Raw genomic sequence first — 12090 nt, 5'->3', positions numbered from 1 at the left:
TAACGTTTACACAAATTCCATACCTTACAGTAATGATATAATTTCTGTAAAATATGGAAAAATGTTCATGGGTATCACAACACCTCGGTGAAATAAACCACTACTTTCTGCGCAATAAACACAATATCTGTATGTGAATAGATCACATACCCTTTTTATCATCATGGATATGGATTATGGTATGAGGGGGAATTAATGGAATTGTGACAACAACAAGCTGTCATGATTCTGTACCCGCCTTCTAAAGTTTTGTATTAGTATATCAATTGTTTGGCTATTCTTATTTCACCAATTGTAGGGAATTTCTTTTGAATTTCCTTTGCATTTATGGAGATCATTCATAAATATAACATCATTCCTATGAGCTTTACCAATTCACCTTATTGTGGGTGTTTTTAAATATTTGTTTCCATTATTTAAGGAATGCATACTATAATGTGGGTTATAGTTCAGTTATGTTATCATGAGGGTTCTGGTAACAGTCCATACCACAAGGACTCGTGGTTTGTTATGACCATAACCACTTCATATGACTATGGCTATAAATCATGATGCCTAGATATCTAAGGGCACAATGCCAATGTTTGTCTATAAAGTATTGTTTAAAAGAAAGTAAAAAAACAAACATCTAAAAATACTGGAGGAAAGGCAAACGTTTCTTATGGTATCTCAAAAAGGTATGCAACAGAATTTAAATAGAATAAGAAGGTATCAGAATGTAAAGTGAAATTCTTGCAAACACCTTATTTACGTATCACAGGATTCATTCATTTGGTCTTCTGCAGTAGCCCAGGCAGCAGATTTATAGGTCTCCAGAAGTGTCATGCTAACCACACCTTCTGCCTCAGATGCCAGCTGAATCAGTGCAGCAGATGGCCCTTGCCCCAACGCCATTAAAGCCTTTGTGTGCCAAAGTTTCTGCTTTCATGCAATAAGTGGAATGCAGGAGAAGAAAAAGGACAGCCCTTAAAGTCTGCTCTTCAGCCATACCCCATCAAACATTCCCTGTTATTCTGCTTTCAAAGACAAGCTAGGGGAGGTGGGGAGCAACATTGGTTGTGGGCAGGCGTTTTTGAGAGCAGGAGCATCACAGGAGAAAGACAGAGCTGTAAAGCACATGCACTCTAATGGAGTGCCAAATTAACATTTTTAAAAAGTACTTCCCTGAGTGAGAATGTGCGCAGTGGAAGGATAGAAGTCAGCCAAAAGAATTGTTAAGAGGCTATGCTCCAGGAGAGGGGCAAACACAAACAAGCATTGGCATAGCCAATAGGTCTCGCCTTTGGGACCTTATAAGTGTTTAGCCATGCAACAGTTGCATAACTAAATACTTATAAGGTCCCAAAGGCCGTGCGGCCGCGAAAGTGATCGCGATCAAACATCAAAGCGGCACTGCGGCCACGAAAGTAAATCGCGGTAAAGCGCGGCGCGCGCGCCTGCACACATGCACTGTAGCTCTAGGCTGGCCTGGTAGCACTTTTTGGAGCCCTCTCAATAAGTCTCGCCAGACCAGCGCATGCACTGGATCAGGCGAGACCTAAAAAGGAAGGCAAGCCCTTGAATAGAAGCAAGATAGAGTGAAAACAAAGCCAACCAATGGTAAGTAATGGGTCACAATTTATATTTTGCAACCAGATAGTCTGGTAGGCGAGACCTAAAATTAGCCTTGGATTAGGGGTAACATAAATTGTACTGGCCTGAGCAGCGACGCTCAGCTCAGCCGACAAATGATAGGCGTGGCTACGGAGCTTGTAAAGAGAGTAGTGGCTGTCTCAGTTGAAGCAGAGCTGAGCCTGGGTGCAGAGGATATTAGGGACCCAAAGATAAACCCTCCCAAGCTGCGCACCAGTCTACATTTTGCTATGTTGTTGCCCCTGTGTTGGGAGGCGATGGATGGGGGCTTCCTGCAATTAGTGCTAGTGGTAGTGCACAGCAATTGTAAATGATGTGGCTAAAATTTGTCATTCAACATGGTGCTTCCTTCTCAGTCCAACAAGGGGTACAGTATAAAGTTGGTGCAGGCTGCAGATTCCATGATGAGCCCCAAAACATTTTTTTGACATAAAGAGGTCACTCATCTAGACCCTAACATGCTTCTCATTTACAATGCTTAACATTTACTTCTACACGTAATCACAACAAAAGACACAGTGCATCCCAGTTTTCTACCCCAAGTTTGTTCACGGTTAGAATAAGGCTGATATTTCAAAACCCTTACGAGCCCATATGTGGGGAGACAATGCACCTCACACTCCCAGCACGATGCGGCGGGTGGCATGTGAGAAGGTTACTTGTATATGGACACAGACCCGTGAGGCTCATCACCAATTAATAGACTGGGTGAAAGGGCTCAATATCCTTCAAACCATATGCTTTTATGTCACAGTATTAAGTCCCCATGCGGGATGGCTTGTACGCCAAAACCATTGGCGATGAAAGATGTGATGTATGTAATGATATCAAATGACAATAAACATGTTTAACAAAAAAAAAATGCTTAACATTTACTCAAAACTTGTTCCCCGCTGATGCCTCTCGTTTGTCCTTATTTCTACCTTTTTGTTGCCAGGGATCCATTCGCGCAAGGGCTTCATTGTTGAATGGGTACAAGCGCAAATACCGAAGCTAGCATTTAGATTAAATGTTGGCCTTTTAGGGCGCCCAGGCTACTCAGCATCAACTTGTCCACGTGGACTGCTCTGTACTTTCATTGCATCCTATTTCTACTCCTATTGTAAAGAGTGGAAAAAGCCTATGTGTTATAAAATTACCAATATTCCAGGGATGTATTTTAGTGCTTTAGGCAAATATCTATTTATCTTCTGTTATTTTCGTTTTTATTTTTCAGACATCTAAGTAGACAAATCTGAGTATTCAGTCTGCAGCAAACACAATGAATTAATAAGACGATGACGTATAAAAGCACACAAAAAGATCTTGGTAGTCATCCAGTGTGTTAAAGAACACAGGCAACTTCTTTGCTCAAATTTGTCTACCGGAGCTACCGGGTGGGGCACATCTTGCGTTTCTTGCAAAGCATATCAGGATGTGTGGAATATAAAACCAACATCCCTGTGGAAACCTGCACACCGTAGAGCCCCCACACCTCCTTTAATGAACGATTGCTCTCAAGAATCATGGCACAGACAGGAGCAGCACATGTGCAAATCCTCACAGGATAAATTCTCTCTCTTAAGGTTCAGTGATTTCCTTCATAATATAGTTGTCATCTAAAGGCAATGCCACTTTAAATGTGACTCTTCCAGCCAAAGACAGACCTCGCTCAAAGTTGTAGGCGAGCCACAGACCGTTTTTTCCTATTTGGGTCTCATCACTTTCATGAACTTGGCTTACTATGATCACATTGTCCTCAAGGTATGCTAATAGCGCACACCGCCCGCCTTAACATGAACCTGATGGGATTGCTATGTATCCCTGGCAGAAAAGTTGCAATTAATTCCCACTAGTAGATGTAGGTTTGTTGTTAGATAAAGTATCATGTTGTCTACTAATTCTGTGGTACAGGCCACTGAATCTCTTAGTGTGTACGAAAAATCACGCATGTGCATCAATCTGTCAAGAACTGGAATTCCAATAGGAGAACCTGTGGTAAAATTAGCAGGCGTAAGCGCTCAGTGCAAGAATCATGTAATGACCTGTTCAGGGGAGCCCATGCAGAACCTGAAAACGCATTTTTCATTGCATACCTTTGTTTCACCATAAATTCCTGGCACAATGTCATGGTACTTTAGATACAAGTTGAACATTGTTACAGCTCTATTAAGATTGCTTTTCGTGGTATGTGCCCCTGAAGGACGAAAAGCAGAGGTATTGTGCTGAGAACAGTTTGTCCAACTTTTTTTTTAGCTCAAGAGGGAGATGCTTACTTTATGTGCTTAAAATGTCGTTTCTGTGTTTATTAAGCCAAAGAGTGCCACTCCTTCAGTGGGGGTCGGTGGACATGCCTTACCTCCTTTGCCTTAAAGTCCACTTTGTCAGTCCACTTTACACCCCGCCCCCAAAGGGGCAATGGGGCTCGTTCCTGCTTTTTTCAGAATCGGCTATATCAAAATACGTTCTGTTCATTCACACAACTGCTTAGCAACCCTTTTTAGAGACTTATCACCCCAGGATCACTGCACAAGTAACAAGATTTGTGTGAAAATGTTTTTTAAAAAATCTCTTCAGTTCGATTGTTCCAATCGGAAGGTCAGTTCAACCCTCATGCTCAAGTTAGTGGCTCCTGAAGCCTGCCTCTGGTAGGTTGTGAACAAGGGTTTACACTGCTGTAGGTGAGGTGACATGAACAGCTGAACAACCACAAGGAAAAAGGCGAGAAGGGAAATAGTTTGATTTAACTTAGGGGTAATAAAGCTTGTTTCTCTCCTTTGGTTCTCTTGATGCTGCCCATGACCTCGCAGGCCAAGAAGACAGCAGCAAGAATAGAAAGCTAACCGGAATTAAGGAGCCCAGTTTACTTGCTCTGGACTCCACTTGTTGCTGTTCCCCAAACCTCTCGCTGTTGAGGGGCTAAGAGTGGGCCAAGGGTCCTCTCCTGGCATATTGTTGAGGTGACATCTGGTGATACTTTGCCAAAAAAGTAGGTCTCAAGATGTCTCCAGAAGACCAATTAAATGGCCTGAGCCAAACCTTAGTGGTCGTGGAATATCACCACTGTGGACATTGAAAATGTGAGAGTGGAGAGCGCCTGTGGATCAATATAGGCACAGGCATACAAGGTTGGTTCACATGAATATAGTGACAACACTGTGATTCCAAAATTACAATCACTGTCCACTTGGTGAGGCAGATTTAGTGATGATGTACCATTTTTCATAGATTTGTGGTCTGCCAACTTCTTGGCGGTAAAGGAAATGATAATGTAGGTTTCCAGAGAATCATGGTTTTCAAGAAACCACAGCAAGGTTTATTTGATTTGTAAAGAGATTGAAAACATCCATATCACCCACCCCTGAGGCGTAAAGGGCTTTATAGTTAAGTTTTTACTTACAGAGACTATTAGATATTTATTTGTTGTTCTCTATCACTTGCAGGTCTGGCTGGACAGTACAGCTATCGGTGGGATGTATTTTTAACAATTTGTTAAAGATTACGGAGAGTAGCGGTTAACTTCACCCAAAAGAGTATTACTCTACCACCTCATGCTGTTGGCGATTTGGTGTATCTTTCGAGCCTTCAAGGAAGTGATTCCATTGGCCAGCATTATTTACTATTTTTCATCTATAAAGTGCACTGAATCCTAATGCTGTTGGTCACATTCGATTCTTTATCTTCTATATCCATTATATACAGAAAGCAATCCTTTTCCATACTCTTCCCCCAGAACTGGCATAGCCAATAGGGCAGGGTTTTATGTGATGAGCAACATTTGTGCATGCAATGCGTGTAAACGGAATTTGTGAATGCCAGTGTCTGCATATGCTAGTGCATTAATGTGACTTATTGGTTTTGCAAGTGCTAGTTTTCTGTAACTGACTATTATGAGCTTGGTATCAGCAGGAGGGAAGGGGATTGTGGTATTAATTCACTTTGTCCGGTTGCTTCATAGAAAAAGGTTCAGCAGTACGATGGTAACAGTCGCTCCAGAAATCTCAACTTACCTCCAAATCTAACATATTTCCCTGGGTACTAAGGATAGAATGTAAGGCTTTAGTAACACTGGGAAGCACAGAAAGTCACCTTGCTGCACTGCCCTGCGTTACAGGGAAGGGGTTGGAATGTGCTATATTTATTCAATACGGGGCATTCCTGTCCTTTTCCCTTGCGCATCATTTTGACAAACAAGTGCCAAGGGAGGCACCCTTGCACCATGGAGCAAGGGTATTTGTGTTGTAGGCAGGATTGTTTTTGTGCAGGAAGGGTTCCCTTCCTGCATGAAAACAATCCTGAGAGTCTTTTTCCTCTTTCTGTGTGTGCTGCATGTTTCTACGTGTGCTGCACAATGCAGCACACATAGAAAGAGGTACAATTACGAGAAATAAACATATTTCTCATCATCACGCCTCTCCTGTGGAGGAGTATGTTTTTGGCGCATTCCCAGGTTTACAAGGTCTGGGAGTTGTGTTGGAACTCCCATGCAACACCCATGGAATGCCTACCCAGGATAGAGTAATGCAATGCAGTGATTTGCGCTGTGCTGCTTTACAACATATTTGAGGAGCTACTGAAAGCTACCCAAAGTGGCTTTGCGTGGCTTCAAAAATATGACTTAAGGGTTGCGTCGCTCTTGCGCCATGTTGCGTGGTGCAAGAGCAACGCAAACCAGGTCATAAATATGGCCCTAAATATGCCAATGGTATTCTGCAGGCATGTGCTTTCACTGTTCAACGTGGCTATTTAAACCACATCAAGCATGTGTCATACAGGAAGGTGGTGGCTAGCTGTTTGTTGTAACGTTGGCTACATGTTTTTGACATAAACCTGATAGTTTTGCTAGGAAGGGAACTAATGTGCTACTCATTTGAACAAAATGGTGTCTTGTCAAAACTGACCTCTTGTTGTGCCGTTGCACACACAGATAGATATGTGTCCCAAATTGCAAAGGAATTTGCTTGATACTTAGGAGTGCAAGAATTGGCATTTACGATTGCAGATTCAACTTTGATTGTTATTCACAAAAAATGAATTTGCACTCCAAGGTGGTATAGCAGTATAGTGTTATTGTGCATTTGAATAAATCTTACAGGGTCTACTATTTGCGATCCAAATTCTCTAGTTTGTCAGCACTCACAAAACGTTTACATGTGGTGTGTACCACCCTGAACACAGTGAGTGATTTACTGCTGACGGCCAGTATGAAATCTTTTTCCGAGGGTAGGAAAGGAGGAGAAACACCCACAACATTGGTAGTGGTACAAGGAAATTGGTCTGTCCAAAGAGAACAAGCATTTGCAATGCAATCGGTCTTGCCTTTGGGACCTTATTAGCATTGTGATCCCCACAGGTCAGTCATTTTTGTTTTGTTTTAGGTAATATGTAATATCACTCTGAATTGTGGGAGTTGTAGTTTTGTGTTTATTATATGAATTAGTTTAAAAGGTGTGGCATGCCAAGCATGGGTGCATAAAATGTCAAGCCTGGGTTACGGTGTTTTACATGGGGGTTGGGGGTAACGGCACCTTCTTGCGCAGACCTACTGCAGAGTTTTCATATCGAACCCACCTTCCGGGACATTTTTTTAATAATTTCTTGCAATTATTCAAATTAGCGCATTCGAATTTTAAATTAAGAAGTGATTCAAATTATCACAAAGTGAAGGTTTTTGAAATGGAGACACTCAGATTTGGATTCGTTGGTTTGCGGTGCTTTCAGATTTTATATACAAAAAAATCGAGAGAATGGGGAAAGCCTGCAGATCCTTTATGTAGGAAACTGGGCCATAGAAACACAGGCATGGATGCCACGAGCCGGGGTATTAAGCAAGACTGTACCCCCTGCCTGGGAAGCGAAGGCAATTGTGTGAGGGTGTGGAGGGAACCCGCATTAGGTAATTCAAAAAATAAGTTATCTACTTGTGTGACCCTGACAAATTGAGTAAGAGACAACATTTTTTAAAGACCGAAAGCATTTGCTTACCTATCCTTGATTTGCTCTGGCAACGTTCTCCTTGTTTAGTCCTCTGAAAATAAGAGTGAAACAATTCAAAGATCGCACTCTATTTACCAATGCAAATCCAGAGACAAGTGGCAGGGTTGTCCTTTCTCCATAGTTACATGCAGTTACTTTTAGGCTAGAGAGTGTGCCTACCACTGCAAAACGAGAAACAAAACAAAGCAGGTGGGGCTCAAGCAATGAACAACTGGAAACGCCGTGACTGCTCCTTTCAGCAGTATCTTGTGCCTTGTTGGACGGACAGAAGGGAGACAGCCCGGGGGCGAGTAATAAATGGTGCGGGACTAATTAAACAAACAACGCAGACCCGGGGGTTGAGCAACAAAAAAAAACAGGGTGGGGGTTGAGAAACAGAAACAAAGGAGGACAGGGAACAAGCAAAGATCAACTGAAAATGATGTAATCTCACATATGCATACAATCATTGCAAGACAAATTTGTGTTGTAGTCACTACGGTTTACAAACTATAAATACCTCCAAAACATGATGTGCGGCGTCCGTGAAGCGAGCAATGTGCTGATACACAATCCGAAGGAAAGCCCACAAAGGCACCGGAAATAAAAACAAGGCAAACAAAACAACATGTTCAGAGTGCTAGTGCACTCTGCAACATTAAAAAAAAGTGAGTAATCACAAAGGGAAACGTACTACAGAGCGAGGACACACGTAATAGGTCAATACTCCAGGGGAGGAGCAAGACAAAAGAAAGTGGGACATATAACGCTAAGCAACCATACAGAAACAAGATTTTCTGATGGGCACACACTTTAACCAATTAGCAGCGAGGGCGTGGCCAAAGCCCGTAGAAGTGAATACAGCATGCCTCGCAGAGCAGCGTATGTGCACTGCTAGGATCGACCTAAAAATGAATTCACCAAGGAGGTATAAAAGGCAAAAGGTTAGCAATAGAAAATGCATGTATGCCCTACATTTTCATACTCGGAAATGTACACCTGTTACTTTTCCAGATTCGTAACTGTATATGTACGTGAGTACATATGAAATTGCATCAGTCAACAAAGTACATGGAATTCTTTGTGGATTCCAAAAACATTGCACATTTGCCGCATGCCTAAAAGTAAACGTAAATGGCCAAATATACTTTGTTATTAATCAAACTGATATTGTCTAATGCTTACTTTAGTCTGCAGAGTATTGACTTAACTTGGATTGAGGCAATTCACAGATACCTGTCAGAGTGTAATTCGCTGTTTGTTGAAACAGAGACAAGGGAGAGGTGACGGCTCTATTTTGTCTTGCATTTGGTATGTGACTAGAGTAGCTCTTGCACGGCCAGCTATTTGCTGGTAGCAAGCCACTCCTAGAATCCTGTTGATCAGTAACTCAGTATGGTGCATTTGATTCATCAAATCGTGTGACATTTATTCTTCTCTTATTTTATGGTGCACCACTAGAATACGTCCATCAGAGAGTATAGGGAATTTCCTACTGTAATGACATAGTTAAGCTATTCCTGCAAAATGCGATTGGCACCTGGCTGAACCATACAGCCTTTTCTAAATGCAGGGGGTGCTGCCAACATTTGAAATGAGCTGCAGCACACCTGACAATCTTGCTTATATCACCAGCCTCTAAGAACAGATAGGATCGAATACACACACTCTGGTCTATCTATCAATCCAAGGGACTGCCCAGCAGTTAACCACAATGTATTCTATGGCATATCTCCGATCATGGGGCTTTTGCAAGAGGTAGCATCAGACTGCTCGCTCTTGGTTATATATCAGAAGAGGCGCTCTACCAGCAAAGGCAAGTGAGTCACCTGCCGTGACCTACCTGTCAGAATGTGTGGTGACATGGAGCTTTACCAAAAGTTAACATCAAGCTTCAAACCATGAAAGATGTTACTCCATGGGATTTTACAACCATTAACACCAGCACCACCTTGCTTCCGTTGATGACGCCATTGAGCTTTATCAACTTGAAGAAACACTGCACAGACACCGCTGAACATCTTGGTAAACTTCCAGTAGTTAGAAGAAAACTACTCTGCAGTACATGCACCCAGCAACTGGGCTCTACCAATACGTAACAACTACACCTTGCAGTTGTTCATCAGGTCAGAGGGTTTCACAAATACTTAAAACCAACCATTACCCTATTTATTTCGATCATTCACCTGCACAGGAAGTGACATAACTCGTTTTCCCATCATCCATCTGCACAGGAAGTGACATCATTCCTCCCCTCTTCCAGGACCTACTAAATGGCTGCCACAGCGTGGGTGCGCAGTAGGCACGTCGCTAGGAACCCTGATACTCTCCCTCCCCCACTGCTACCATACTGCAACCCTCCGTGCCCTCAACCCCAGCTTCTGCTTCACACGTTGCTGCCTTGCCGAACCACACAACACAAATGGAGCATTCTAATGCGCTTCCTGCAAGTGTTTTCATGCACTTACACACACCCAACACTCAATGTACCTGCACTAAGAGCACCCAACACCACACTTTTTTTCTCACACAAACAGTGCTGCAACTACTTGCACAACATTCCAAACTGGCATGCATACTCAACACCAGCTCACTCACCAGACACACCAAAGAGATCTGGGACGTATTGCATGACAATGTCCCAGACCTACTTTTCTTCACAGAAGCCTGGCTGAACCCTGCATCCGCAGCTGACTTTCCCTCAGTCATCCTCCCCTTCACCCTCCCCCAGCTACAAGATTGGCAGGCAAGATAGACTACACAAGCCCAGAGGCAGAATCGCCATCATCCACAAGAACACCATCAGCTGCACCACATTCATGGACGCGTCAACGTCCAACAAGGAACAACTGTCGTTCAAGCTCAACGTCACAGCAAGTTTCACCCTAAGGGGCAGCCTTATCTATTGACCACAGGGACCGCGGACAACCTTCACCGGCACCATTGTGGACCCCATCACACCACTCACCCTTGTTACTAGCAATTATATCCTACTCTGAGACATGAAATAGCCATAGGATAATGGGTTTAAAATCTTCATTTTTCTTGACCAGCTTTAACAACTTTTTTCTTATAGGTCCAATCAATGTTTTATGGTAGTGTCTGGTCCACACACTTGGATAAACAATCCCTACATTAGAACTAATGCAGATTCTGTTGAAAGAGTCTTCTGACCAGTTGCAATGGCAATGGAGTTTAACTAGTCCAGTGATGGTGATGTAGGTTGAGCCGACTTCAACTGAAAAGCACTCATTGAAGACCCTGGAAGCTAAAGCCTTACCCAACGATTAAAGGGACTTAACCACGTTGCAAGACACCTCCTGGATTATATTTTCACTGCCTTTGACAATGTCCAAGTCAGTGAGCGCACACTAGTCCCCTGGACAGGCCTTGCCCTCATCACATTCAGCATCTCCGGCCTTGTCCAACGCACATGCACCACTGCCAAATACGTGTGCCAAAACAGAAACAGCATCACTGACAAGGACTGGAACACCGTCTTCAACACCCACAAACCCAAACATAGCATAGCAACAGATGCCCCAAAGCCATCAAGAATTTTAACAATTGGATAATCTCCTGCGCCAACTTCCTGGCCTCCCTCAAACACAGCAATTCAACGAGATCCTGAACCTACACCAGCTGGAACACAGAGGAACGGATTCACTTATTACATATAAAATACTTTAGAAACACACACAGGAGTAAAAGATCATAGATGAGAATTTATGAAAACATTGCATCAATCAAGTCTACAATAAGCACTTTTTGCACTTATCAAATAGCAGTTCTGCAGAAATCAGTGTAAACTTGATTGGGGCAATGCTTTCATAAATTGTCATCTATTACTTTTTACTCCAGTGTGTGGTTTGGAAATATTTTCTTTAGTTTTATAAGTAATAAGTGAATCCGACAAAGCCACTTTGTATGATACTGTATTTAGAGCCCCAGTTTTAAGGAACACATGGTAACCCCATAATTAATAACAGGTACACAGAAAAAATCTCACTTGATAGCTTGAACCGTTTTTCAGAACTGCACGCATTGTAATGAAATGGTTTCAGATCCATCCACAGTACGGAAACTGCCCTTACTGCCGCCACAGATGACATCCGTATGACTCTGGACGGAGGCCTCCGAGACCTTATTCTCCTAGACCCCGCCCCAGCTTTTGACAAAGTTTCCCACCCCATCGTGATCCAACATCTACACATCGGAATCTAAGGACATGCACTCCGATAGATCTGCTCCTTCTTGACTGGAAGGACCGGGTTAGCCAGCCTGGCACCATACCCCTTGGATGCCTGCGACCTCATCTACGGAGTTCCGCAAGGATCCTCTCTGAGCCTCACCCTCTTCAATGCCTACATAATCCCTCTAGCCAGCATCATCTGCTCTCACAACATCAACGTCCTCTTTCCAGAATGACAGATGTGCAACTCATTCTCTCCCTCACAGACAAGGATGCCCAATACCCGGATCAAGTTCAATCACTACATGACT

This window comes from Triturus cristatus, chromosome 3_2, assembly GCF_964204655.1.
Source record: "Triturus cristatus chromosome 3_2, aTriCri1.1, whole genome shotgun sequence".
NCBI classification, from domain to species: domain Eukaryota; kingdom Metazoa; phylum Chordata; class Amphibia; order Caudata; family Salamandridae; genus Triturus; species Triturus cristatus.
This window is presented reverse-complemented; position numbering follows the sequence as displayed.